General features: G+C 41.7%; 1 long non-coding RNA gene across 1 annotated transcript in view; it reads left to right on the top strand.

Annotated features, from left to right (window-relative positions):
* Nucleotides 1-429: 429 nt before the first annotated feature.
* The window catches only part of LOC123459389, a 31789-nt gene continuing 5478 nt past the window's right edge, over nt 430-26740 (top strand). Inside the window, exon 1 of the long non-coding RNA XR_006636286.1 lies at nt 430-562. This is a non-coding gene — a long non-coding RNA (uncharacterized LOC123459389). The remainder of the gene's footprint in view (nt 563-26740) is intronic.

Here is a 26740-nt window from a genome sequence, read left to right as displayed (position 1 = left end):
CTATCCACACAATGTATTTAAAGGCTAGAACTTGAGGCTATAAATGCAGGCTGCAGGATTCAGAAAACATAAACACAGGATTCCCAGTTAAATGGCAGATGAAAAATGAGTATGTCCCGTGCAACATTCGGGAAATCCACATACTAATCAACTACTCATTTTCCTTTGAGATTCTCATCTAGCTTGGTTATCTGCCGGGGCGCTCAGACCGTCCATCACCCAGAGCCCAGGCCCAAAGGCCTAAGGGGCTGGTTGCTGGTTGAAAACCCCGGACCTCAGGCTGGGCTGCGCCCCCTGATTGGCCGAGGCGCGCCCGCCGCCCGCCGGTCGCCGGCGTCACGGCTCCCCGGCCGCCGCGGCCTCCCCGGTCGGCGCAAGTGCGGCGCGTGGGGGAGGGGGCGCGAGCGGGCTCCAGTTTCGCGGGCACCCGTGAGCGTGAGCGCATCTCTCCCGAAGCTGCGGGCGGAGCCGTTACTTCCGAGGGAGGACGGCGCGAGCGTGGGCGACTCCGGATCCTCCGCGCCTCCCGAGTCCCAGCCCCGGGGCGGCCGCTGCGAGCCGGGTAAGCGTGGAGGCCGGAGCGCGTCCCCGCGGCTGGAGCGCGCGCCGGCCGGGGAGGTGCGCGGGTGCCCGAGGCTGGGCGCGCGGGGCGGCGGGCGGCGGGCGGCGGGCGGCGGGCGGGCGGCGGGCGGGCGCGCTCACCCCGCGGAAGCCGAGGCTGCGCTGGCTCTCTGGAAGCTTGGAGCCTGCAAGTTCCTTCCCTTCGCTCTCGCACGCCCCCACCCCTTCCTGCTCTCGCTTTCTCCAGGGGTAAAAGTTTCGTCCCCTTCGCCTGGGGTGCGCACCAGCCACGGTCCCCAGCCCGGGCTTGCGCAGGCAGTCACGGCGCCCTTCTCTGGGGTGCACAGCAGCTAAGGAGCCCACACTGAGGGTGCACGGCAGTCCGGTGCACAGCCGGGGTCGGGCGGGGGGCGCCGGGCTCAGCGGACCGGGCCTCTGGTGCGCACGAGCCTGTTGCTCTGTGCTGCTCCGGGGCTCGCGCCGGGGTCATGCGCTCAAGCTGGCGGCTGGCCTTGGCAGCCGGGGACCCGAGGCCTCCAGTCTGGCGCCGATCGCGCCGCGATCGTCTCTCTCGTCCCCTTGCTGGACCCCTGGGTCCGCTGACTGGCAGCCTTAGTATGCCGGATGTTCCCAGGGAAGCGCTGTGGGGTGCGGGGAAGCTTTGTGTCTGGTGGAGTAGTGCTTGTGTTTGGGCTTGTAATGGTGCACATTTTTTCTTGCATTCCTTGCACAGGCACAAAGCCTGGGCTATTCTTTCCCGGGATCACAGGGAAATTCAAGCTTGGACGGCGAGGGAAGAGGAGGGGCTGGGCGAGAGCTGGAGGTGGCGGTCGTAGCGGTGGGGCCCAGGAGGAAAGGGGGCGGCGGCAGGGCGTCTCCATCCTTCGCAGCGCTGCGCAGCTTCCCAGGGTTCTGCTCCGGAAAACGCAGTGGGCGCCTCGCGCCTGTCTTCGCTGGGAGTGCGGAAGGAGGTCAAGGTGTGCTTATGATCCTCAGATAAGACCGACACTTCAGTAGCCTACAAGGAAACCCTTCTCTATCTTCTTTTAGGGCCTAAAGGGGAAGAAACAGAGAAGGGATCAGACCCCACTTCATCCTAGTTTTGGTGGACGTTTGTGCTGTAAACATCACATCCCTTTTCTATTATCTTAGCCCTTCTTTAAGTTGCCCTTATAAAATTATACCTAATATGGAAACTAAGGAGGTATTTATTCTAGGAGCTTGGGAAATTTTATATGGTGAATTTGGTTGTAGAAGATTACAAGGAACTTTCTGTAAGGGTCAAATTTATGTAAATTTACATATTATATATGATAGTGCCCAACAGTATCTGGATAAACAATGGCATTTAAAACCCACACAAAACTGGACATTTTTTGGCTTGAACTTCTAATATACAAAGCTCTGGATATGCACCTGTGCCCTTGTTTATCACTGACATAAAGCTAGTTTTGCGACTCTCCACCCCTACCTCATTAGTGAAAATAACTGATGGAAATCATTGTCTACATATCATTCCATATCTTTGACATGACTTCCTTTCTTTAAGTTGGAGTCTATGTAGTTTTAATGTCTTGTTTTCTTTTTTATTTACCACACTTCTTTTTATCATAAGTTGTAGTTGGAGTAGAGAGGTAAGTTTAATGCTTTTTAAATATTTATTTATTTGAGAGAGAAAGTTGTAGTTGGAGTAGAGGGATAAGTTTAATAATTTTTAAATATTTGTGTGTGTGTGTGTGTGTGTGTGTGTGTGAGAGAGAGAGAGAGAGAGAGAGAGAGAGTAAGTAAGTAAGTAAGTAAGTAAGTTTGGGAGTGCCATGGCCTCCTGTCACTGCAAACAAACTCCAGATACATGCTCCACGTTGTGCATCTGCCTTTACATGGATACTGGGGAGCTGAACCGAGATTGTCAGGATTTGCAAGCACAAACCTTTAACCTCTGGGTCATCTCCACAGCCCAAGCTTAATGTTTAAGGTGCTCCAAAACTCCTGACATATAGACACTGATAGGTACATAGGAGTAGAGGCTGTCTCTAGGGTTTACTGTGCACGTTAAACGTGATGAATTGAAATGCAGTTTTAATATTTAAAAGTCTTATTTATTTGAGAGAGAGAGAGAGAGAGAGAGAGAAAGAAAAAGGCAGAGAGAGAGAGATAGGAGGGGGAGGGAGGGAGAGAGAGAGAGAGAGAGAGAGAGAGAGAGAGAGAGAGAGAGAGAGAGAGAATGGGCACACCAGGGCCTCCAACTACCAACTACAGCAAATGATTTCTAGATGCATGTGCAAGCCACCTTGTGCATCTGGCTTATATGGGTTCTGGGGAATCTAACCTAAGTCTTTTGGCTTTGCACACCCTCTAAGCCATCTCTCCAGCCCTGCAATGTAATTTTGTGTTGATTCAGTCTTGGTTGGCACTTACAACATTGAACTGCTATCTAAATGAAGCTGAGGACCCCTTCTCTGGAGTGAAGATGAGGGTACTGGGACTTGGGGGGGTGGTTGTAAAGAAGAATGAGGTGTGGTGAAGGTAACTGTTTGAAGTTAGAGTCGGATTTTCTCCAGGTTACTGTTGCTCCCAGGTCAGGCATCATACATAGGCTTCACTTAAGTGCAGTTGCACATTGGCTCCACTTTGTGTATTTATAATATGTCTAGAACACTTTGAATTTCATCAAATATTTTGAGGGAAAGTTGACATACTGGACTGGATATGCCTCCAAATATGCTAGAATAAACACCCCATCTGCCAGAAAAAGATATACATGCAAGACGAAGGAGCAGACGATTTCCCAATGAATTCAGGCTTGCTATATGGCACATGTGAAAAGATAATATATTCCCTATTCAGAAGTGTTTTAAAAAATACACATTTGGCCTAAAGTAGATTTTCATTTGATCCGGTTACATTGTTTCGTTCAGTAGCAATATCATAAGAAGAGCAATTATTTTCTCTTGTAAGTGAGCATTGTGCTTAGAGTATTTACATAAAGTTGAGAAATGGTGTTTAGTATGATAAAGTTGGCATATTGTTATTGAATAATGTTCGTGGAGTTACAAGTATAGGAAAATGAATCAGGAAATAACTAATTCTACATAAAGAAGAAATCAATGCTAAGTTACCAGTTGCCTTCATATGAAATGTTTCCAGGGATGCTCTGAGGCAGTTATTCAATTGGTAGACAGTAATAGATGGATTTCCAGTTAGGTTGCATTAGCTTAAGCACTGGGGAGAATGCAAAATAGATAGTAGATACCACTGTGGAAGCTTACTGTCTTGGTTGAATAAATAGAAAGGAATAGAAAGCTTTTACATGCAGCTTTGGGGTCCTTAAACCAGAAACAGAAGGGCTTTCTGGCTTTAGAAAGGAGAAGGAAATGAAAAGGTTGGTTTTCTTTTTTAGTACAGCTTCTTAGTGTTTTGCATTAAGAAATGGACTGGGTTGGCAGGGGGAACTAGAGTAGATTTTTGGAGGGTTTATGCTAGGAGGAATAGTTTCGATGGGGAAGGGAAAGATGATGGAAAGCAATGAATCAATTATAGGTTGGGGCTGGTTCCTTCCCATGTTCCTCATTTTCATCTGAGAGCACATGGGAGGCATCACCAGTACCATTTCTACCACCAGTCTCTTCAGGGCAACCCTGGCTTTTCTGTCATGCACTTCTAGTTTTCCTTGTTGCCTGCTTCCCAAAAGCACACCCATAGTTTCAGGTATACACATTTTTCTAGTACTGCTTCTCCAAATACCTCAGAAGCAGCTGAAGTAGCAGCAAGTTATTTCCTAACAGTTTTGGGGCTAGAAGTCTAGTGTTCAGTGTAGTTGGTTTCTATGTAGGTGGCTATTTTCTCTGTGTCTTTGCATGGTCTTCCTTCTGTGATTTTTTGCCCTAATTCTCATATCAGATTAAGGCCCACCCCAGTTTCCTCACTGATACTTGCTCATTTATTTAAAGACACTGTCTTCAAATGAAGTCCTGTTCTAGGGTATTGGAGATTTGGACTTCCTATGAGTTTTGTGGGGGAGCAGTGGGGAGAGGACACACTCCTTAACCCATAAGGAATTTCTTTGGGAAGCCTGAGCTAAAAGCGTTTAGACTCAGAAGAATAGGCTACCACAGACAGAGGGAGGTCACAGAGGAGGCTTTGTGGTAGTCAAGTGTTGTTATGGGGATTTGATACTCAGTAAGACAGGGAAACTGCTACTTTAAGAAAAGGATATTTTATCTTTGACCTTAGGCTACTTGTTTTCTTTCTCTAAGTGTGCACTGGGAATTGTACCTTATGCCACTCCCTTTATGTGGACAAAGCATTTGTTTTTGGTGTTTCATAAAAGCTTCATGTATGGGTTACTTTCTTCTTCTCACCAGAAGCAACTTCTGGAAGGAAAAGGGTTTAATTTCGCCAAAGGTTCCAGAGGGTAGAGCCCGTCACGGCAGGGAAGGCACAGCAGGAGCAGGACGCCGGCACCACGTCCTCATGCGTCAGGAAGGAAGGAGAGGGGACGGATGGATAAATTCCGGTGCTCAGCTAGAGTTCGTTTGTGAAATCCTGGACCCTAGCCTGTGGAGTGGTACCACCCAGAGTTTGGGTGTGTCTCCCCACCTCACTTGATCTAATCTAGAAAATCTGTAGCAGATATGCCAAGAGATTTGTTTCCATGGTGATTCTAAAACCTGCCAAGTTAAAACCTGAGATTAACTACCACACTTCATTTACTTAAAAAAATATATATACATACATACATATATATATATGTGTGTGTGTGTGTGTGTGTGTGTGTGTGTGTGTGTATGTCTTAAAAAGTAGTAAAACAGGGGCTGGGCATGGTGAGATAGGAGAATTGCCACGAGTTCAAGGCCACCCTGAGACTCCATAGTGAATTCCAGGTCAGCCTGGGCTAGAGTGAGACTCTACCTTGGAAAAGAAAAAAAGGTAGTAAAGCCTATAAAGGTAGACTGTAACCAATAGCTAGTGTGAGGAGAAGAGGGCGGGGAGGGTGAAAGGACATATGTGACGTGTAAATAGAAGGGAGGAGGATTTTGCAGAGATGGGGGAAGAGAGGTATTGAGGTGAGGAGTGTGGGATGAGAATCATCCAAAACAAATTGTGTTCGCAAATGACAGAATGAATGACATCTAGATTTGTGTACTAACTAAAGAAATAAAAAGTATTAAAACATTAAATTGAATAAAGGTGAAATGTTAATGTAATGTTGTAAGCAGCTCACAGTAATTTTTGTGTAGCTTGAGTATACATGCATAGCTCACCATTTCATATATGACCTACCATTTATGACTACATTGTTGGTGAAATAATGCATCCTTTTTTGAGGATAACAGAACACATGAGAAAGCAGATGGTGCCCAATAGGGAGTGAGAGGATGTTGGAGAATGGGAGGAGGAAATTTTGGGAAGAGGATCAAAATTGTATGGAAATGCCATAAACCCCTTGTTTTATATACGAAGTTACACTAATGAAAACAAAAGAAACTCAACATGCCTGAAGATTATGCTTTTCTGATAATAACATAGAAATTTTTACAAAGAGGAATAGACAAGTGGAAAAGAAAAAAATAAATTGCTTGCACTTCTGTCATCCTGGTACCACAGACTAACCTCCACATATGTTAGACGTGGGGGTGCTTACTGTGTTTTGATGTTGCAAATGCATGTGTAGGTTGGTCAGGAGACTGCACTGCTTGCTTGATATTAATGAGGATGAGCAACTAAGATTGTTCTTGTTTACATCTGTGTATTTGGAATTAACACTAACAGCATTTGCTTGGACTAATACCTCTTGACTCTTTAAAGAGGTTGCCAATATAGTTAACTACCACACAGAACAAAGGACATGGTAGAAAATGAAGATTTAAAAATTTTAATCTTCATCTAAACTTAAATGATAAAGAGTCTTGTTGATTTCATAATAACTTTTATTTCATTTAATCAAATGGCTCTAGGATGTCATGTTTCAGGGAACTAGTGAGGGAAAATGGTCTTGAGAATCTGTCATTCTGGGCTCACAAGGCATGGCCTCACATGGCCGAATCATGAACGTTAAATATTTTGTGATTTCAGTGCCAGACATGTACAGCTTCATTTACTACTTGTTAGCACCATCCTGCTTTAGTCTTTTGCTTTGCTATGACAAAAATACTATAGACTAGGTAGATTTTGATTAACAGAAGTTAGTTGCAGAAAAAACAAACAGGTTTAAAGATAAGAATTCTCTAAACAAACAATTTTAACCACCATAGTGTAGAAAGGCAGTTCCAGAAAGTGGAAAACTCAGTCTCAAGGTGCAGGAACATTCGGTTTCTTGGGAAAGCCACAGTTGTCCTGGTTCACGGCTGACACTATTGCTGTGGCTCATGGGGTAGAAGAGGCGAGGCAGCTCTCTGAGCCTCTTTTCTAAGGCTTTAATCTGGCTCTTGAGGGCTCTGCCCTGAAAACCTAATTACCTCCCAAAGGCCTATGTCTTAATATCATCACTTTGATAATGAGTATATAAATTGTGGGACGGGGGAACACAAACATTCAGAATCTAGCAGTCCCCTTACTAGGCCCTGTTTTGTCTCAAAAATTCATAAAGCTTAAGCAGTAGCCTCTCCCCAGGGTAATGTGACAGTCCTGAAGTCCGCCTGTGAACAACATTGATTTCCTCAACTCTAGGGTTTAGTGGAGTGTTGATTGATGCTCCGTCCCTGTCTCTACACTGTTCACAATCTTCTGTGAAGTACTCAGGGAAGTCATCTTGGCCCTTTTAGAAAAGTGTACCACTGGAATGCTTCTTTATCCTCACATACTTTGCTAAGTATCATTGGCTCAGGCTAAGTCACCAGGTACTTTTCCATCTATTTTGTAGTTGTAGTAGGAAAACAAGAAAATACAGTGCCTGACCCTGACCCTAGCCAGCAACTTTCAGTTCACTGAATGTTTGCTGAGTAGTACTAAACTTGAAATATTCAGGCTTTATGATTTTCTAGGGAGGTGACATGGGATATTTAACTCTTTTATTGTGGAATAATTTATAATTGACACAGGCTAGGCTGTACATATTAAGAGTGCATTGTTCCTTGAATTTTGCCCTCCACCCAAACCTCATTCTGGATAGTGAACATATTTGTTACGCTCAAAGTTTCCTTATGCTGCCCAGTAATCCTCTTCTGCTTGCCTGCCCTTCCCATCTCCCATCTTCCAGTAACCACTGATCTGCCTGATGTCACTGTAGATTAGTTTGCACTCTCTAGAGCTGTAAGTAAATGAGTCACACAGGATGCTCTGGCCTTTTCACTGTGTCATTATTTTGGTATTTAGCCATGGTCCTTCTATTTATAGTTTAGAACTGGTTATTGTTCAGTATTCACCCATTGTATATGTATACTGTTAAGGAGATTTTAACAGTTTTGGATTCTTTGGTACCTTGTCCATTGTTTTATAATATATTCCTTCTGATTTTTGTGGGTGGTTCTCTTATGAGAACCATTCTTATTTCATGAATTAGAGCAACAAAGGACAGATTAAGAGGAGAAAAAGGCATACAAGTTTAATTGATGCTTTTAATTTTGCGTGCATGAAGGCTGCAACAGTAAAGAAGTGAGAACCTGTAGGCATGGTTATATTTGGGGGCATATTTATTTATGCTATTTATATAATAAGAGTTCTCTTACTGTTACCAACAGAAATTTTTATTATTTTTACAAAGGGAAATCTTTGCCTTACTTTGGGATGGAAGGGGGGTGGACACAAAATATTTTTTCTTCTCTCTCTCTCAGTTAGGTTCAGATCAAGAGAAGCCTTATGCTAAAGTAGCACATTTGGGGTGACATATTCTGACCCTTTGTGGTTTCAGCTATGTGGGCCAGAATTTTATATCTGACAGTGGTTGTATTAAGCTTCTTCTTCTTCTTTTTTTTTTTTTTAAAAAAAATAGTTATTTAGGGGCCAGAGGGATGGATTAGTGGTTAAGCACTTTCCTGGGAAGCCTAAGGACCCTGGTTTGAGGCTTAATTCCCCAAGACCCACATAAGCCAGATGCACAAGGTAGTGCATGCATCTGGAGTTTGTTTGCAGTGGCTGGAGGCCCTGGCATACCTGTTCTCTCTCTCTTTCTCTGTCTATTGCTTTCAAATAAATGAATAAATAAAAATAAACAAAATAATAATAATTATTTAGCTGGGCATGGTGGTGTGTGCCTTTAATCCCAGTACTGGGAGGCAGAGGTAGTAGGATCACTGTGAGTTCGAGGCCACACTGAGAGATTCCACAGTGAATTCCAGGTCAGCCTGGGCTAGAGTGAGACCCTACTTCAAAAAATCAAAAAAAGAAAAAAAAAAAAACTTATTTGCAAGGAGTGAGAGAGCACGTGTGAGGAAGGCAGAGACAGAGAGAGTGGACACACCAGGGCCTCTAGCCATTGCAGTCGAATTCTAGGTGCATGCACCATTATGCATTTGGCTTTACATGGCTACTGGGGAATTGAACCTGGGTTGTTAGGCTTTGCAGACAAACACCTTAACCATTTAGCAATCTCTCCAACCCTTTAAACTTCTTTTGAGTAAAAAGAATTGAAATTGGCTGGAGAGATGGTTTAACAGTTAAGCGCTTGCCTGTGAAGCCCAAGGACCCCGGTTCGAGGCTTGATTCTCCAGGACCCACATTAGCCAGATGCACAAGGGGGTGCATGCATCTGGAGTTCATTTGCAGTGGCCAGAGGCACTGGTGTGCCCATTCCCTCTGTCTCTCTGTCTGTCTGTCTGTCTCTCTCTCTCTCTCTCTGTGTCCGTCGCTTTCAAATAAATAAATAAAAATAAACAAAAATTAAAAAACAGAATTGAAATGTTCTTATGAAGTGTTACTTGCAGTTTCCACAATATATAGTCAAGAGTTTTCAAAAACATTATGGGAAATTTTAAATTAGAAGTATTCAGTTATTTAACTTTCAGTGCTTTTAGTTGGTTAAGTAAAATAAAATAAAAGTGTGAGTAAACCCTGCCTTGTAAAAGGTGTGTACATGGCATTATCAGATCGAGCATCAAACCCAGGGCTTTATTTTCAGATTATATGCCAAATTCTCTTCCCTTTAGTTTTTATCACTTTTGTTAGAATTATTTCTTCTCCTTGTGTAAGTTTATATGATAATCATTTAAAGAACTAGGTAGTAAAAGAATAATTTTGGTGTTGAGATTATCCAAATAATTGTGTATGCTCCAATTAAGATCAACGAATATGCCAAGCACTGGAGAGACAATAATCTGGAAGTCTTGATCCTTTTAATTTTAATTTTTATTTATTTATTTATTTGAGAGCGACAGACACAGAGAGAAAGACAGATAGAGGGAGAGAGAGAGAATGGGCATACCAGGGCTTCCAGCCTCTGCAAATGAATTCCAGATGCGTGCACCGCCTTGTGCATCTGGCTAACGTGGGACCTGGGGAACCGAGCCTCGAACCGGGCTCCTTAGGCTTCACAGGCAAGCGCTTAACCGCTAAGCCATCTCTCCAGCCCTCTTGATCCTTTTAAATCAGCCTGGTCGAACAGAAATATGCGAGCCACACATGTAGTCTGTGATCCATATATGCAACCTTAAGTTTTCTAGATTCCATAGTGATGCCAACAGCCAAAGTAGGTGATATTTGTCTTAACTACATTGCTGTTACCCAGTTTCTTCAGGATGTTGATCATTCAGCATGTAATCAGTATAAAGTACCAAGGAGGTGTTTCACCTTTTGTCTTCGGGAGTTTCTTCAAAGTCTTTTCTCTATTTTACATGGACAGCACCTCATTTCAAAAGCTTCCCAGGATGCATGGTTCAGGCTACAATACTGCAAGGGCAGGTGCGGTCAGAGATGTCTTCATTATATTGTGAAATATTGTCATGCTGCTGGAATCATTCAGCCTTTTTAAGTTTTTTTTTCTTTAAAAATATTTTTATTTGTTTACTTATTGGCTGGGAGAGAGGGGGGGATGAGAATGGGTGCACCAAGTCCTATAGCTAGTGCAAACGAACTCCAGATGCTTGTACCATAATGTGCATTTGGCTTATGTGGTTCTGGGGAATTGAACCTGGGTCCTTAGTCTTTGCAGGCAAGCACCTTAACTGCTAAGCCATCTCTCCACTTCCCTCCCCGCAGGTTTTTGTGAAAATGTGCCTCACTGTGTAAAGTAGGCTGGCCTCCACCTACAGTCCTCTTACTTCCGTCTCCAAAGTGCCACGACTCTAGGCAGAGACCAGCTTACCCCATCTGGTTTGGGTCACTTTTAATGTTTATTTTATTTCTACTACTGATCACTTAACTTAAATTGTGACAAACAAAATGATACTTTTAAGCAGATATTTTTAAGCTTTGGGTATCATAGTACAATAGGTAATGAATTAGTTAAGTCCTGGGTGAGTGAATTAAGAAGCAAATTAACATGTTTCCTGAAAGAGAAAAATAACTTTTAAAACTTTTTTTTTTTTTTGGGGGGGGTTTTCGAGGTAGGGTCTCACTCTGGTCCAGGCTGACTTGGAATTAACTATGTAGTGTCAGGGTGGCCTCAAACTCTCAGCAATCCTCCTGCCTCTGCCTCCCGAGTGCTGGGATTAAAGGTGTGCGCCACCACACCCAGTGCTTTTAAAACAGTTTGAGAGAAAAAATTTCCAATTGTCAAGGCAGCTCTAGTGATTTCTACAGAATTACATCTGTTAGCTAAGTAATGCAGTTTGTTACATTATATGTGAGTTAATAACTATGGGACTGAATTGATTAGTACCTAATCATCAATATGACCAAGGCTCATGTTCAAGTTTATATTTTGCTGTATTTTATTTATTTATTTGAAAGAGGGAGATGGATAGATAGATAGATAGATAGATAGATAGATAGATAGACAGACAGAGGCAGAGACAGAGACAGAGACAGAGACAGAGAATGAACAAATGGGCATGCCAGTGCCTCTAGCCTCTGTAAAGGAACTGCAGATACATGTGCAACCTTGTTCATCTAGCATACATTGGTCCTGGGGAATTGAAGCTGGGTTCTTTGTCTTTGCAGGCAATTGCCATAACCATGAAGCCTCTCTCCAGTCCCTTAATTTGTATTATTTTATGCAGTTTTTTCTTACCCCAACAACGTGGAACCTTGCTAAGTCAACTGGCTGACTTTGATTCGGCTGCTCTCAGCAGTCTGGGCACCACTGCCTTACAGACAGAACCATCCCTGCTCTCCAAGTAATACAGCTCTTTAGTGGAAACATTATTGTGGATAGATTTTATCTTCTTCCTGGGCTGTCCATGTTTGTTTAAGAAGGTACAAAAGTTAATTCGTTTCTGTTTAGTGCAGAGGTGAATAAGAGAGATCAAAAATTATATATATTTTTATATTTATTCCTTTCATAATAAGTAGACTTTACTTAATCTTAGAGCCTTCAAGAATGTTTCTGATTCCATTGGAAGGAAATTTTTAAATTGACTTCATAGGTGCTGACTTTTAGGCTATTTTGGTCTTCCTTAAATTAAACTGTATTTTATTAACATTATCTTCGATAATTTTTTTTTTTTTTTGAATTGGCATACAAAGCAAAGTGAGTTCAAGTGAGTCCTATTTAGTATCAGGTAAATAATTGTTTTATTTTGTGTTTGCTGTACTGGGCTTCATGCATTCTAGGCAAACCATTTTCCACTGAGATACATCCTGCTGCCATATGTGTGTGTGTGTGTGTGTTTATGGCTGCACATGTTTATGCAAGTGTGTGTGTCTATGTGTGTGGAGTCCAGAGGAGAGCCTCAAGTGCTGTTCCTTAGGAACACCTTACATAATTTTTGTGACAGTGTCTCACTGGCCTGGAGCTCATCACTTTTGCTTGATTGGCTGAAGACCAGCAAGCCTTATGGATCCATCTATCTCTGCCTTCCCAGTGCTGGGATTATAAGTATGCATCTCACAACTGGCATTTTTATGTGGGTTCTGGCATTTAAACTAGGTTCCTCACTTTACCTACTGAGCTCTCTTTCTCTGTACCTCTAACCCCCCCCCTTTTTTTTTTTCGAGGTAGGGTCTCACTCTAGCCCAGGCTGACCTGGAATTTACTATGTAGTTTCAGGGTGGCCTCAAACTCATGGTGATCCTCCTACCTCTGCCTTCCGAGTGCTGGGATTAAAGGTATATGTTACCACACCCGGCTGTCCAAACCTTTTTAATCAGGCTGGCTTTGAACTTGATATTCTCCTGTCTTTGCTTTAATATATATATTTGAGAGAGGGAAGGAGGGGGGAGAGAGAGAGAGAGAGAGAGAGAGAGAGAGAGAGAGAGAGAGAGAGAGAGAGAGAGAGAGAGAGAGAGGGAGAGAGAGAAAGAAAGAGAGAAAGAGAGAAAGAGAATGGGTGTGCCAGGGCTTCCAGCCACTACAAAAGAACTCCAGATGCATGCATCACCTTTTGCATCTGGTTTATTTGGGTCCTTGGGAAGAGAACCGAGCTCCTTTGGCTTTGAGGTCAAGCACCTTAACCACTAAGCCATCTCTCTAGCCCTGCTTTATTGTATTTTTATTTCTTTTATTCTTGGGGTTCCCACCTCAGTTCTCACTCTTTTTCTATCTATACCTTATTGGTTTATCTCCTTTATCTTGAGCAACAATTTAGAGTCTAGTGATTTTTTATTTTGATACTGCCAAGTTCTTTTCTTGTGTAATTGATTCATTCTTTCAGCAAATATTGAGTGTGTGAGGTGGGCCAGCCATGGTTTCTGATGCTGTGTATATATCCCTGGAGAAAAGGAAACAAAGAACTGTCAAATCCTTACCTTCTGGAATTCACACTCTGTTATGTGCTACTTCCCTCCCTCCTTTTCTTTCCTCTCCCTTCCCTTCCCTCCCCTTCCCTTCCCCTTTTCCTTCCCCTCTCCCTTCCCCTCTCCCTTCCCCTCTCCCTTCCCTTCTCCCTTCCCTTCTCCCTTCCCTTCCCTTCCACCTCTCGCCATCCCTCTTTCCCTCCCTCCCTCTCTTCTTCTTTTCTTCCTTCTTTTTAAAAAAATTTTTTCTTTTCAAGGTAGGGTCTCACTCCAGTCCAGGATGACCTGCAATTCACTATGTAGTCTCAGTCTGGCCTCAATCTCATAGCAATCCTCCTACCTCAGCCTCTGGAATGCTGGGATTAAAGGCTTGCCCCACCACTCTAGACTTCCTTCTGTTTTTAAATTTATATTTATTTATTTATTTTAAAAACATTTTATTTATTTATTCATTTGACAGAGAAAGAGGGGGAGAGAGAGAAAGAATGGGTGCGCCAGGGTCTGTAGCCACTGCAAACTACAGATGCATGTGCCCCTTGGTCTGGCTAACGTGGGTCCTGGGGAATCAAACCTGGGTCCTTTGGCTTTGCAGGCAAATGCCTTAGCTGCTAAGCCATCCCTCCAGCACCTTCTTTAAATTTTTTAAAAAATATTGATTTAATTGCACAGAGAGAATGAGAGGTAGAAAAGAGAGACAGAGTGACTGGGCACACCAGGGCCTCTAACCACTAAAAATGAACTCCAGATGCATGCACCACCTTGTGCATCTGGCTCATGTGGGTCCTGGGGAATTGAACATGGGTCCTTTAGCTTTGCAGCCAAGTGCCTTAACTGTTACGCCATCTATCCAGCCCCCACCTGGCTGTCTTCCGCTATCCCTCCCTGTCTTCCTCCCTGCTTTCCACTTCTCTCTCTTTCTCCTTTTTTTTTTTTTCCATTCTCTTTTCTTCTTTTTTGGTAATTTAGATTTTATTTGTTCAAAGTTTTCATGATTTCATGCCCCTCGCACTTTCCATTTTCCCCACCCACTCTCCTTCCTAATTTCATGTCTTCTCTGCTGCTGCTTTTTTTTTCTTTTTTTTTTTCTTTTTCTTTTTGAAGTAAGTCTTGCTCCAGCCAAGGCCGCCCTGGGATTCACTATGTAGTCTCAGGCTGGCTTCAAAAGCACAAGGGCCCTCCGGCTCTGCCTCTGGAGCACTGGCGTTAAAGGAACATGCTGCCATACCCGGCTCCTCTGCTTCCTTTTGACCCCCTGACTTAAATTAGGGTTGCAGTGCATGGGTGGAGTGTTATTTATCTGGCATTTTCTATAAGCATTTCCAACTCCTTATACCCACAGCGGTCACATTTCCTCCCCCTCCTCTAAAAAGGCAAGACGTTTCTCTTTCTACTGTTCTTTGATCCAACAATATTACAATATTTCTAACCCACAGATCAGAAACTGAGTCAACCTCTGTTGATGCCACTGGCTTCCCTGTTATCAGCACACCTCCAGGGCTACTGAATCCCACTGATGACATGTGTCTTTTCTCTCCTGAGTCCTTGCACCATGACTTTATCTAGATGCCCAGTGTTTTTACAGGGCACTTGCACAGCTTCACGTAAGACTGTGGCAACACTGTGACCATTGTGTCGTGTCTTTTCTCCCTGTGGTGAGTGATTTACCATAATGCCCAAATTCTTCTTCCAGAACATAACTTGTAACATCTTCCTACCCCTCAGTTTTCCCTTCCAGTGTCCCCTCAGGGCTGTCCTGAGATCATTGAAGCATTGCTTTCTTCACCTTTGTCATCATGACATTGAGGACTATGGACACACAGCCATTTCATTTTCTGGGTTTGGTCATTGATGTCTTGCCTTAGCACATTCTCCTCCTGGCTCCGCTGCACTTCCGTGGCTGAGCCATCAGGCCTAGGCTCATGTATCACATCACCAAATTCCTTGTGACTCAGGCTGATGGTATTGGTGCCTCATATTTAGTGTGCTTTTAGGACTGTTTCCACTCCACTGAGAGCTTGGGAAGTTTGGCATGCTTTAGTGCCAGAGGCCGATGAAGATTGGAGAGGGGGCATACCACTTATAGAAACTGGGTGTTCCTTTTAAATATTTGTAACAAAAAAACCTACAACTATAAAATTGGATATGAAAATATCTAATCCCTGGCCTTCGATTGTTGATGAAGATAAAGGAGAGAAATCACAAAAGTTCAAGTGGAAAAGAATGAAACTTGAGGTTTGAAACCTAAATATCTGCAAAATCATGCAATATGCAAGAATGACCCTTGGGCTGGAGAGACTGCTCAGTGGTTATGGGTGCTTGCTTATAAGGCCTGACAGCCTGCGTTTAACTGTCCAGCACTCATGTAAACCCAGAGGCACAAAGCGATTCATGCATCTGGAGTTTGTAGTGGCAAGAGGCACTGGTGTGCCCATTTCTTTGTCTCTCTCTCTCTGCTTGCAAATAATAAATATGCTTACAGAAATAATTATTGTAGCGTGAAAATCTGTTAGAAATAAAGCTTTTGTGCTTGGTCACGCTGAGCTTGATTTTGTGAAGTCTCGGGGAGTGGTGAGAGTGCTCGCCTGGCATGTGTGAGGCCTGTATTCTAAGAAGAAAGGGAGGATAGGAGGGAAGAGCACATGTGTTCTGCAGAAGAAAATGGGCTTATGGAAACTATTTCATAAACAGCTACATTTTAAACAGTAAAAACAACTTCAGTTTTGATTTTTGAACATTCACTTGTAGATACTGTTTTGTTCTCAGGAAGAATCATCATTATAGTTGATTTAATAGCAAGTAATTCATAAGTGCAATTTTAGTGCTGGCTGTTAGTGCACAACACATTTTAAAAAGCCCCAAATTGCAGATTGTAGCTTTAATTTTTAGATTATAACTAAGCCAAGATTTTAGACATTCCAACAATGACTATATATTTGGCAAGATCTGCCTCTCAACGGGAGTGTTTGATGGTGGATTATAGCTGAGGAATAAAGTTGTTCTTTTCAGCAGGCAGCACACTATAGAAAGTCAGTTTGTTACTTGAGAATCCAGTCGGGGTAGACATTCCACATGATTGAGTAAGGCTTTTAATTCTTCCTCCTTTTTTCTTTTTAATATTTGTATGCATGTTTATGGGCATGCCAGGGTTTCTAGCCACTGCATACAAATGAAAGGTGCATGTGCCACTTTTTGCATCAAGATTTACATGGTGTTAAGGAATTGAACCCAGGCATATGGGCTTCCAAGCAAGAGCCTTGAACCATTGGGTTGTCTTAATAGCAACCTTTTCTTTTAATTCTTAATTCTTCTCTATTTTTTCACTCTTCAAAGTATTCTTAAACTGAATGAAATTTTTCTTGGCAGACACTGTTCAGATAAAGTTTCATGTTTTATAGTATAAGACTTTTCATATATAATATTTTATTAGGTAGTCTTCCATAGTAATAATATCTACAGAAACTGATGCTTTGCTTTTGTATGTATAAGATCTGGTGTTACCAAGCTTGAAAATAAACAAAACTCACAAAGTGTTTAATTTTTTTTTAAATTGTGGTTTGTTTTTATTTATTTATTTGAGAATGACAGGGAGAAAAAGAGGCAAAGAGAATGTGTGCGCCAGGGCCTCCAGCCACTGCAAACGAGCTCTAGATGCATGCACCTGTTTGTGCATCTGGCTAACATGGGTTGTGGGGAATCGAGCCTCGAACGAGGGTCCTTAGACTTCACAGGCAAGCGCTTAACTGGTAAGCCATCTCTCCAGCCCAAAATGTTTAATATTTTAAAAAATTATTAGAGACTGAGAGGGATGGCTTAGCAGTTAAGGCACTTGCCTACAAAGCCAAAGGACCCATGGTGGATTCCCAGGACACATGTAAGCCAGATGCACAAGGTGGCACACGTGTCTGGAGTTTGTAGCGGCTGGAGGCCCTGGTGTGCCTGTTCTCTCTCTCCCTCTCTGCCTCTCTCTATCTCATAAATAAATACATAAATAAATAAATAAATAAATAAATAAATAAATCTTCAAATATTAGGGATTGTTATTATGAAGGAAAAATTTTGACTTTAGCCAGCTAAATTTGAGGGTCCTGCAGGGCTCCCGCCCCACTCAAACAATTGTGAAGAAAGTCTTAACCAATGAAGAGCACGTGATCATTCACAGGCCTTCACCCTTCCCTTCAACCCCTGCACTTCATTTCTTTGCATAGAGCCTGACCTCTACCAGCTGGGCACACACACACCGTTACTCATCATAGGCACCGCACAGGAGAGAAACCATCCACCCCGAATTTCACGCTAATATGCTGTTCCCTCATCTCAGAAGACTTCTCATCAGAAATATGAGCCTGACTTTTCTTGAGTGAAGTTTGGAAACTTTATCTTGTCCCTAAGCAGATTCATCAGAGGGAAATCATGGAAGCTACAAACTGAGTTGAGAAAGCTCAGATTGATAGAGTAAAATATCTAACTATGTATGGTGCTTTACAGCTCAGTGATAACTAGGTTATATAATAACACTCTACATGTATGTTTTTGTTTTATTTTAAGGAAAAGATTCTAGGACTAGTGAAGCATTTTTAGAACAATTATAGGAAATGGTGGAAATGAGGCTATTTTTTGAGTTGAGGGAAAGCCCTGGAAAATGATGTTGGGAGAACAGTATAAACTTGAGGTAGTCAGAAGCAGTTAGTAGTAGCCTATGTATAATTCTGTTCTTCTGCCTCTCATCTAGTCCCTTAGATTTTCTGTGTTGGCAAGTTTGTCTTTCTTTACTGTTTAGGAGTCAGAGGAGGTGTCTCAATTAAAGCTGACAAAGCTGTGTACTGTTCCACTTTGACATCCACATTTCCATCTCACAGACTCAGTGAAATCCTTCTCTGAGTAGGTAGCTGTGGAATGACAGAAACCTTTGCTGCTGTCTTCTCCTCCCTACAGCCAAGTCCCAAGGCCCACCAACGATGTTTCTTAGCCCTATGGGAATGCCAGAAGAATCAGGCTTTTTATAAACACCAAGGACAGTCTGCTTAGGCACTGGGGAATTGCCTCCTTCAAGTCAGGCAAAAGGCCAAGCAGCAGGGGCCAGGAGTAATTTCTCTAGAGAATCTGTTACTAGCACAGGAATTGCACCTGAGAATTCTGTGGCACAAAGTTAATCACTCTGTATGTTTTAGGTTTTCCTCAGGAAAACACTGTGGCTTGAGTGAGTGTTTTATGGAGAGCCAGTTGCCTCTGGAGTCTGGCACTCATGAGTTTATCTGTTAGAACAGCACTTGGGAGGGATCCCGGGGCCTGGTTCTGTCCAAGAAATATGTGTGGCATGTGGCATCTTGGCCTGTAAGGCTGGTAATGTGGTAGTGAACAGGGGCAAACTGCCCATCACCCCAAACCCTCTGAGTTTCAGGAGGGGGCGAGAGACTGGAAGATGCTGAGTGGTCATTATCACAAGCAGCTTTTCCCTGCACACTTTGTTGTGAACTCATTTGGGGGAGGGCTATACACAAAGAGAACATTATTACAGATGGGAAGTATGTGAAATGGGTGCGCAGAGAGAAGGTGTTAGAATTTATCAATTTAATGCTTATTTAGGACTCAGAAAATAACAAACTAAATTCAGATGGCAAGGGAAGGACATAAATAATAGACTATTGGTAGAAGTGATTCTTCTAATCCAGTTTTTAAATATTCAGCCTGTTAAATAGTCAAGTGACAGCCCTAGCTCAGAGTTCAGCAGTGAGACACCACGCTGACTCGTAATCCGGCCTGAGTGACTTCACCTCTGCTACCCGATGCGTACATTCCAAGGTTTCTTTCAGCTCTAAAATGAACTCTATCATTGAAGAGAAGCAGGAAATAGAGAACTTACCTCAGAAACATCACAGATAATAATTTAAATGTTTACTCAGGAAGTAGATATGAATCTGGGAAAATGTATTTATTTATTTACTTGAGAGAGAGACCGTGAGAGAGACAGAGAGGGAGAATGGGCACAGCAGGGCCTCCAGCCACTGCAAACGAACTCACTCCAGATGCGTGCGCCACCTTGTGCATCTGGCTTACATGGGTCCTGAGGAACTGACCCAAAGTTCTTTGGCTTTGCAGGCAGGTGACTTAACTGCTAAGCCATCTCTCCAGCCCTGGGAAAATGTTTTATAAAAATAGTATCCATGAGTTTTGAGGAAATATGAAATTTTGGAAATAAATACAAGCTTTTCACTCTAAGCCAACCATCTTAAAAGTAAAAACAATTTTCAAACTTATTTCAGAGTAATTTTCAACACAAAAGCAACTTTGATAAGCATGTTTGCCAGTTGAAATACATTTGTTGTATAAATATACCTATAAGTAACAAAATATAATAATTTTTATGTCCTGTGCATTTTCCTTCTAGGTATCCCCCTTACTTTTAAAAGGAAAAAATTTGTGATTTTCCTCAGTGGCAAGCACAAGGCCTGGGTTCTGTTCCCAGAACTGGGCACAGGAGGGCTGGGATGGGGGAGGAGGGAGGAAAAATCATGTTAAAATAATACTACTGTCATTAAAACTTGTTTAAACTATGTAACATCTTGATTAAAACAATGGTTTTATTTTATGCTTCTTGTGCCATTTCTACATATTTCAGTTGTTTTACATCTTATGGCTGTTTATCATATGGAATTGATATGAGTATATATGTAGGATAAAAATAAATTTAAATTAACTCACACAGATTTGCATGCATGTATTTTTTTTTTTTTTTTGATGGGGGAGGGTAGGGTTACTCTTTATACCCAAAGTCAGGACTCGGTGCTTTCAAATGGCTTGGGCAGTATACACATCCAAAGGCAGGCCAGCAGCAGTCACTCCTGCCTTGGTGCTCTGAGGTGGAATTTGCTAATCCAGGATCCTAAATGTTTTCTATGGCTTTTATGTAAAAAAACATTAAGTCTAGAGTAGAGTAACGGAATCAAAACATAGCAGAAAATGATTCTCTGAGACATCAATTCCTTTATGAGGAAATTATTTCAAAATATCTTTTAGTTTTGCTGGAGTTAACACTGATGGAGCTTGAAGAAGTTATCTGTGTGGGAGCATTTATCAACGTTAAGAAAATTTACAAGTAATTAAGTAGTTTCAAGCACAGACTTTTTGGCAAGAAAGGATCGTAGGGAGGATTTGGAAATATCATGAATTTTAAAGAACAAAATAATCATTTCTATTTCTGTCCTCCCCTCCAAAACCAGAGATTGTTAATGTTTTCACATTTTCTACCAATATTGTATTTTTGTAATCTTTTTTTGTGTGTGACTGTGTAAGTGTGTGTATGCTGTGAGCTTTTGTGAGCATGTGCTTCTTTGTGTATGTGAGTGTAGGCACACCATGCTGGGATGTCTGTGTAGATAGAGGTCAGAGGACAACTTTGGATGTTGGTCCCGAACTTCTACTTTTGACCTCTTTGTCCACCACTTTGTTTCCCCAGCTACTAGTCCGTGAGCTTCCGGGAAATTCTCTGGTTTGCATTATAGAAGTCTGCTATAGCTTCTGGCTTTTTGTGTGAGGTCTGGGGATCCAGGTTCAGGTCCTCACATGTGCATAGCAGGGGCTTTGCCCATTGAGCCATCTCTCCTGCCTCTTATTTTTATGATTCTTATTATGAAATATTTTATATGCACATGAAGGCAAGAGAAGATTGCAATACCTTATTTCGTGGCCAGTCTTGTTTCTTTTCTGTTCTTACTATCTGCTTGTTCATCCCATTTTTTAAAAATAAATCCCAGACATTGTGCAATTATATCAATGAATACCTCAATGTAGTTTCTTTGTAAATAAGTACTTTAAAGTATTAAAATAGAGGGTTTCCTGGGGTGGGGAGAAGCTAAGTTCTCTCTTTGATCTCTTCCTGATTTGGTTACCATGTCCATTCTTTTTTTTAAAAAATATATATTATTTATTTATTTGAGAGAGACAGAGAGAGAGAGAGAGAGACCGAGACCGAGAGAGAGAAAGAAAGAGAGAGAGAGGGAGAGAGAATGGAAGCACCAGGGCCTCTAGCCACTGCAAACAAACTCCAGATTTATGTGCCCCTTTGTGCATCTGGCTTACATGGGTCCTGGAGAGTCAAACCAGGATCCTCTGGCTTTGCAGGCAAACGCCTTAACTGCTAAGCTATTTCTCTAGCCCCTACTTCCATTTTTGCATCCCTAAAAGTAATTGGTGCTGGGATTTTACTCTGTGCCTTGAGGAAATACATATATGCACACGTATATGTAGAATTTACTGTTATATTTATATTTACAATGTAGACAGATCAAACCATTCTATATATAATCTTGACTATTCTGTAATAACTGAATCTAACCCATTCATAGTTAATCTGAATATAAATGTCAAGATGTGCTGCAGCCCTTTAATGAGTGTTTCTTGTTTCTGATGCTTTTATCCCTTTGCTTCAATCTTTTAGATAGATATGAATATTTTGTTTCATTTTTCCACCTGATATATAAATCATATAGATTAATTTTTGTATGAATAGTTGTCTCATTTTTCTGATGGAGTTTGAGGCAAGGATATTTCTGTCTACCTATGAATGGAGTTTATTTTTAATCCAAAAATATTTTCTGTATTGGTGAATATTATTCTCAGCTATTGTGGTCTCATGATATCAGGAACACTTGTCAACTTGATCCCACAGTTTTGAGAAGCAGACTTCTATATTGTTTGGTTGCACCACTGGTGTTTCTTAGATTGGCCAAACCAAAAACTGCATAGCAATATCTATTTCACTCATAGTAGTATCTTTGCATGACTTGTTTTTCAATGTAACTGTTTCCTCAGTAGCATTCTAAATTATCTCTATGGTTCTATAAAAATTCTTTGTTTGTAAGTACTTTCAAAATTTTATGGGAAATACAATGCCCAAATGTTTCTTAAGTAAAGATACTTGCAGGGACTGATTTGTTTAGTGTGTGATAATATGGTGTGTTACTAAGGCAGCCTGTGATCATTAGGCACATGGAATGAATAACCGTATACAAAGCACCTTTTGCAGAATGGACTTCTCTGCAAGAACTGTTGTCAGGGCTTGTGTATCTGCAGGGAGAAATTACTGTGCCTCTCTTACTAGCTGTATGGTCCCAAGGAATGTCTATTTCTCAATGCCAGGTGGTATGTTCTGTCTCTACTCACTGACTTGTTTTTGCTCTCTCAGTTCTCAGGTTTGCATGTACTCTGTCTCAATTACTTCACCCTTACTGAAATGTCTGTCATTCATTTCAGCTGTATTATTAATTGGTTTATTCTCTCAGGATTCCTTAAGAGACTCAGGCCATTTCTACCTTTCAGGTTGACACTTAGATTGGTTTGCTTTGGGTACACAACTCAATCCTGGCTTCCTGGTTGTGGTTGGAGGAGAGAGCATAGCTGCATATGTAGTAACATATGGTTGAAATGGGAATCAGCCAGCTACGGCAGTCTTAGCAAATTCCATGGGCTGTGTGGTTTGTATAATAGAAGTGTATTCTCTCATGGTTCCAGATGCTGGGAAGACCAGATTCAGGGTCTGGCAGAGTTGACCCTGGCTTGTAAAACTTGCTGAGGCTTTACATGGACTTGAGCCTTCCTCCTCACCCATGCAGAGTTTCCTTTTTCTAAAGACACCATGATCAGCTCATTTTTATCTTCTTATTTTCAGGACTTGTTGTGTATAGTTCTTAACTAGTTCTAGTATCCATTTTCCATTTTCATTTGTCTTCACTTCCATCTATATTTTTGAATGTGCCTCATGTATGGTCTTATTTCAAAATTTTCTTGCTTTTCATATGTTTTTTAACATTTTTACTAAGGTTATTATTGCAGTCAGGTTTGCATTGCTAGCACAAAACACCTGGCCAAGAGCAGCTTCTGGGGGGAAAAATGTTAATTTTAGCTTACAGCTCAAGGTGAAGCTCCATGATGGCAGGGAAAACAATGACATGAGTGGAGGGTAAACATCACCCCCTTGCCAACATAAGGTGAACAATAGAAACAGGAGAGTGTGCTAAACACTAGCAAGAGGAAGCTGGCTATAACACCCATAAGTCCACCCCCAACAGTACATTGCCTCCAGGAGGCATTAATTCCAAAATGGCCATCAGCTGGTAATTTAGCATTCTGAAAACCTAAGTTTAGAATCAAACTGAATCAAACCACCACATTCAGTCCCTGGCCCCCACAAACTGATAACTGTACATAATGTAAAATGCAGTGCATTTATCCAACTTTAAAAGTCCCCATAGTTTTTAATCAATTCCAATGATGTTCAAACATTTGCATAGTCCAACATCTTTTAACTGAGCCATAATACCAACCACCCCCAAAAGCCATCATGGCACAACATAAACATTCATATTGCAAAAGATGGCATTGGGCATAGCAAAGAAATATTCAACAAATTCAAGATTTAAAACAAACAGGGCATATATCAAACTCTGTAACTCCAAGTCCAATAACTAACAAATGTCAAGTCTGCAAGTCTGATAATAATTCTAACCAGCAACAGTTCTCTGGAGTTCCAATTCCGCCCCTCCAGCTAGGTTACTCACAGTCCCTGAAAACTTCATCTGATGCCAGCAACTGTCTTTGTCAGCCATCTCGTAGTCCTGGCATCTCTAGTGGGTCTCCACTGCAATCTACAGTTCATCTTTATTGCTTCACCGGATCTCCATGCAGGTAATGCAAGAAGCCTGCTTCACACTGCTCATAGCTGTTTCCAAAATACAAAACTGGTTGCAAATTCAATGACCCACTCTTTCCTGTATTTGTTATACTCCATAATACCAGGTGGGCTGCCAGTTTATTAATTCAGGGGAATAAAGCAGATTTTCAAAAATAGGATACGGCTTCAATTTTTAGGCCCCTTCAAAAGAGTCGGCATTCTTCCTGTTGTCTCAATGCAGATTTAGCTGGCCCAATCTCAATGCTTGTAATCTCTCATATAGTATTACAGCTGAATGGATAGAAGTTGTAGCTCGAAGATTTTATTTCTGTGCTACATCCCTCTGCTCACACCAGTCCCTTTCTATGCAATGCAACCCTGCAGAAGTTCTCAGGACACAGTTTTAACAGCAACCCTCTAACACAAACTGTCCTACTCCAGGTAAAGCTCTTTCTCACCCTTATAAGCCAAACCTTACAGTCTATAGTTCTTACTGCATTCAGGTCTTTCAGTTTTGACCAGAGTGGTCTATCAAGCTGTACTTACAGCACTGAAAAGGCATCTCTTACGCCACAATTTCATATTCAGCCACTTCCTCTTGCAAAGCAGTTTCACAAGGCCAAAGCCACAGTATCAGGTTTGTAGCAGCAACAATCCCATTCCTCTGGTACCAATTTTATTGTTGCAGTCAGGTTCACATTGCTGGCAGAAAACGCCTGACTAAGATCAGCTTGTGGGGAAAAAAGGTTTATTTTGTCTTTAGGGGAAGCTCCAGGATGGCAGGGGAAAATTATGACATGAGCAGAGGGTGGGCATCACCTCCTGGCCAACATCAGATGGCCAACAGCAACAGAAGAGTGTGCCAAACACTGGTAAGGGGCATTGGCTATAACACCCATAAGCCCTCCTCCAACAATACACCACCCCTATGAGGCGTTAATTCCCAAATATCTATCAGCTGGGAACCTAGCATTCAAAATACCAAAGCTTATGGGGGATACCTGAATCAAACCACCACAGTGATCCTTCTGAAACAAAATCCGACCTTATCATACTCTTTGTCAAAATAAACTTCAAGTGAAATTTAGACTCTTTTTTTGTATAGTATTTAGGCCACTTGGTAATTTTGCATTTACGTATCTCTGACCTCATTAAGTCTGTTATCGCTTAGCTTAGTGTGGCAAGAGAATCGTTGCCATACTCAGAACCACCGTGGGAGCTCTGGCCTTTCTGTGGGAACCTCCCATTTCACTTGCCTTGACTATTTTTAGGAACCCGCACAGGATCTCTAATTCCAGGTTTTGCTTTGCTCAACTCCTCAGTTTGAATTTGTGGTCCTTTTCATGTGTTTCTGTGTTTTAATATCCTTAATCTTTCTTCTTTTTGCTTACATTGAGTTCCCAAATTTTCCTCCCTTCATGATTTTTACTACCAGACAACACACCAGTCATGTAGGTGTCCTTATGCCTTTGCTGAATCAGTAAACAGGAGAATTTATGTTCTTTGCTGACCCTGAAGCCCTAAGCATTTTCACATATGTCAGTGATAGAGGTCACTGATCATCATGTGACACATCATGAAGCTAGTCTCTGATGTTTAAAATATCATGGAATTAGTAATAAGCATAAAGGAATAAATTCTGTATTCACTGTAGGAATTTGGTAAGATTTATACATGTCAATTTGAAAATAAAAATTGTATTCAGGAATGCTTTGTTGATCAAAGCCTATAAATTGAGGGAGAAGTTCAAAGGAACAGATGCTGGGAACGGGCGAGTGTTCTGTGGTGGTGAATGCTGGTTTGCGTCTTTGTGTTTGGGAAAGTGGTTTAGTGATGTTACCCAAAAGTAGGAATTGTAACTGAACATGCACATCTTTCCATCATAACCACTTGAATTTTTGACAATCCACCTGCGAATGTCTGTGGCTGTTGTCTGTTGACTTCAAGTACAGCAGCTGTGAATAAGAGAGATGATAAATGAAAATGTGTCGGCAGACACCGAGCAGCGTATTCTAGCCCCAGCCAGTGCAGTAAGAAAGCTTTTTAATTCGTTATTCTTTCCTTAGAGTTGGTGGTAGCTAGGGAAGTGTATGTATTTGCAGCAGTTTCTCCTCCTAGAGCTATTTCAAGTACAAAACATTTTCATTTGCTTGTTGCTATGAAATCTGCAATGGGCAGGATGATTCTCATTGTTTCTGACACTGATTCCTCACTCCGTAAAATCTGCTGCATGTCACCAGTCAGCTAGCTCTTGCTTTTCAATAAAGTCAAATATGCACTTTTATTTTTTATTACCTGACTTAACTAATGTTATCAATGTGTTATGGGGAAATTATATGATCACAGGGAAAATCTTTAGGCATTTATTAATGATTTGGTAATCTGTCACTGTAAAAATTTAGAAAAGCATATAGGCCTCAGTTTAAAAATGATTATTTAAATTTAATATTTTAAGCAAATAGAAAGGTAATAGAATTTGCCAGATATAATAACAGATGCCCATTTAAAGTTGAATTTTAGAGAAATAACAAATTAGCTTTTAGTGTAAACATGCCCTGAGATTACAAAGGATGTACATTAAGAAATTATTCATTTCACCAGGTGTCATGTGTTTATATTTGCTAAGTTCGGCTACCTTGTGTTAAGGCATAAAATTCAAAAGGAATGCAGTAAGTCAGGAGTGGCACATGCCTTTAGCTCACAATGAAGCTGCAGTAGGAGGATCACTGGAAGTTTGAGGCCAGC

Source organism: Jaculus jaculus, chromosome 1, assembly GCF_020740685.1.
Source record: "Jaculus jaculus isolate mJacJac1 chromosome 1, mJacJac1.mat.Y.cur, whole genome shotgun sequence".
Classification (NCBI taxonomy): domain Eukaryota; kingdom Metazoa; phylum Chordata; class Mammalia; order Rodentia; family Dipodidae; genus Jaculus; species Jaculus jaculus.
This window is presented reverse-complemented; position numbering and strand designations above follow the sequence as displayed.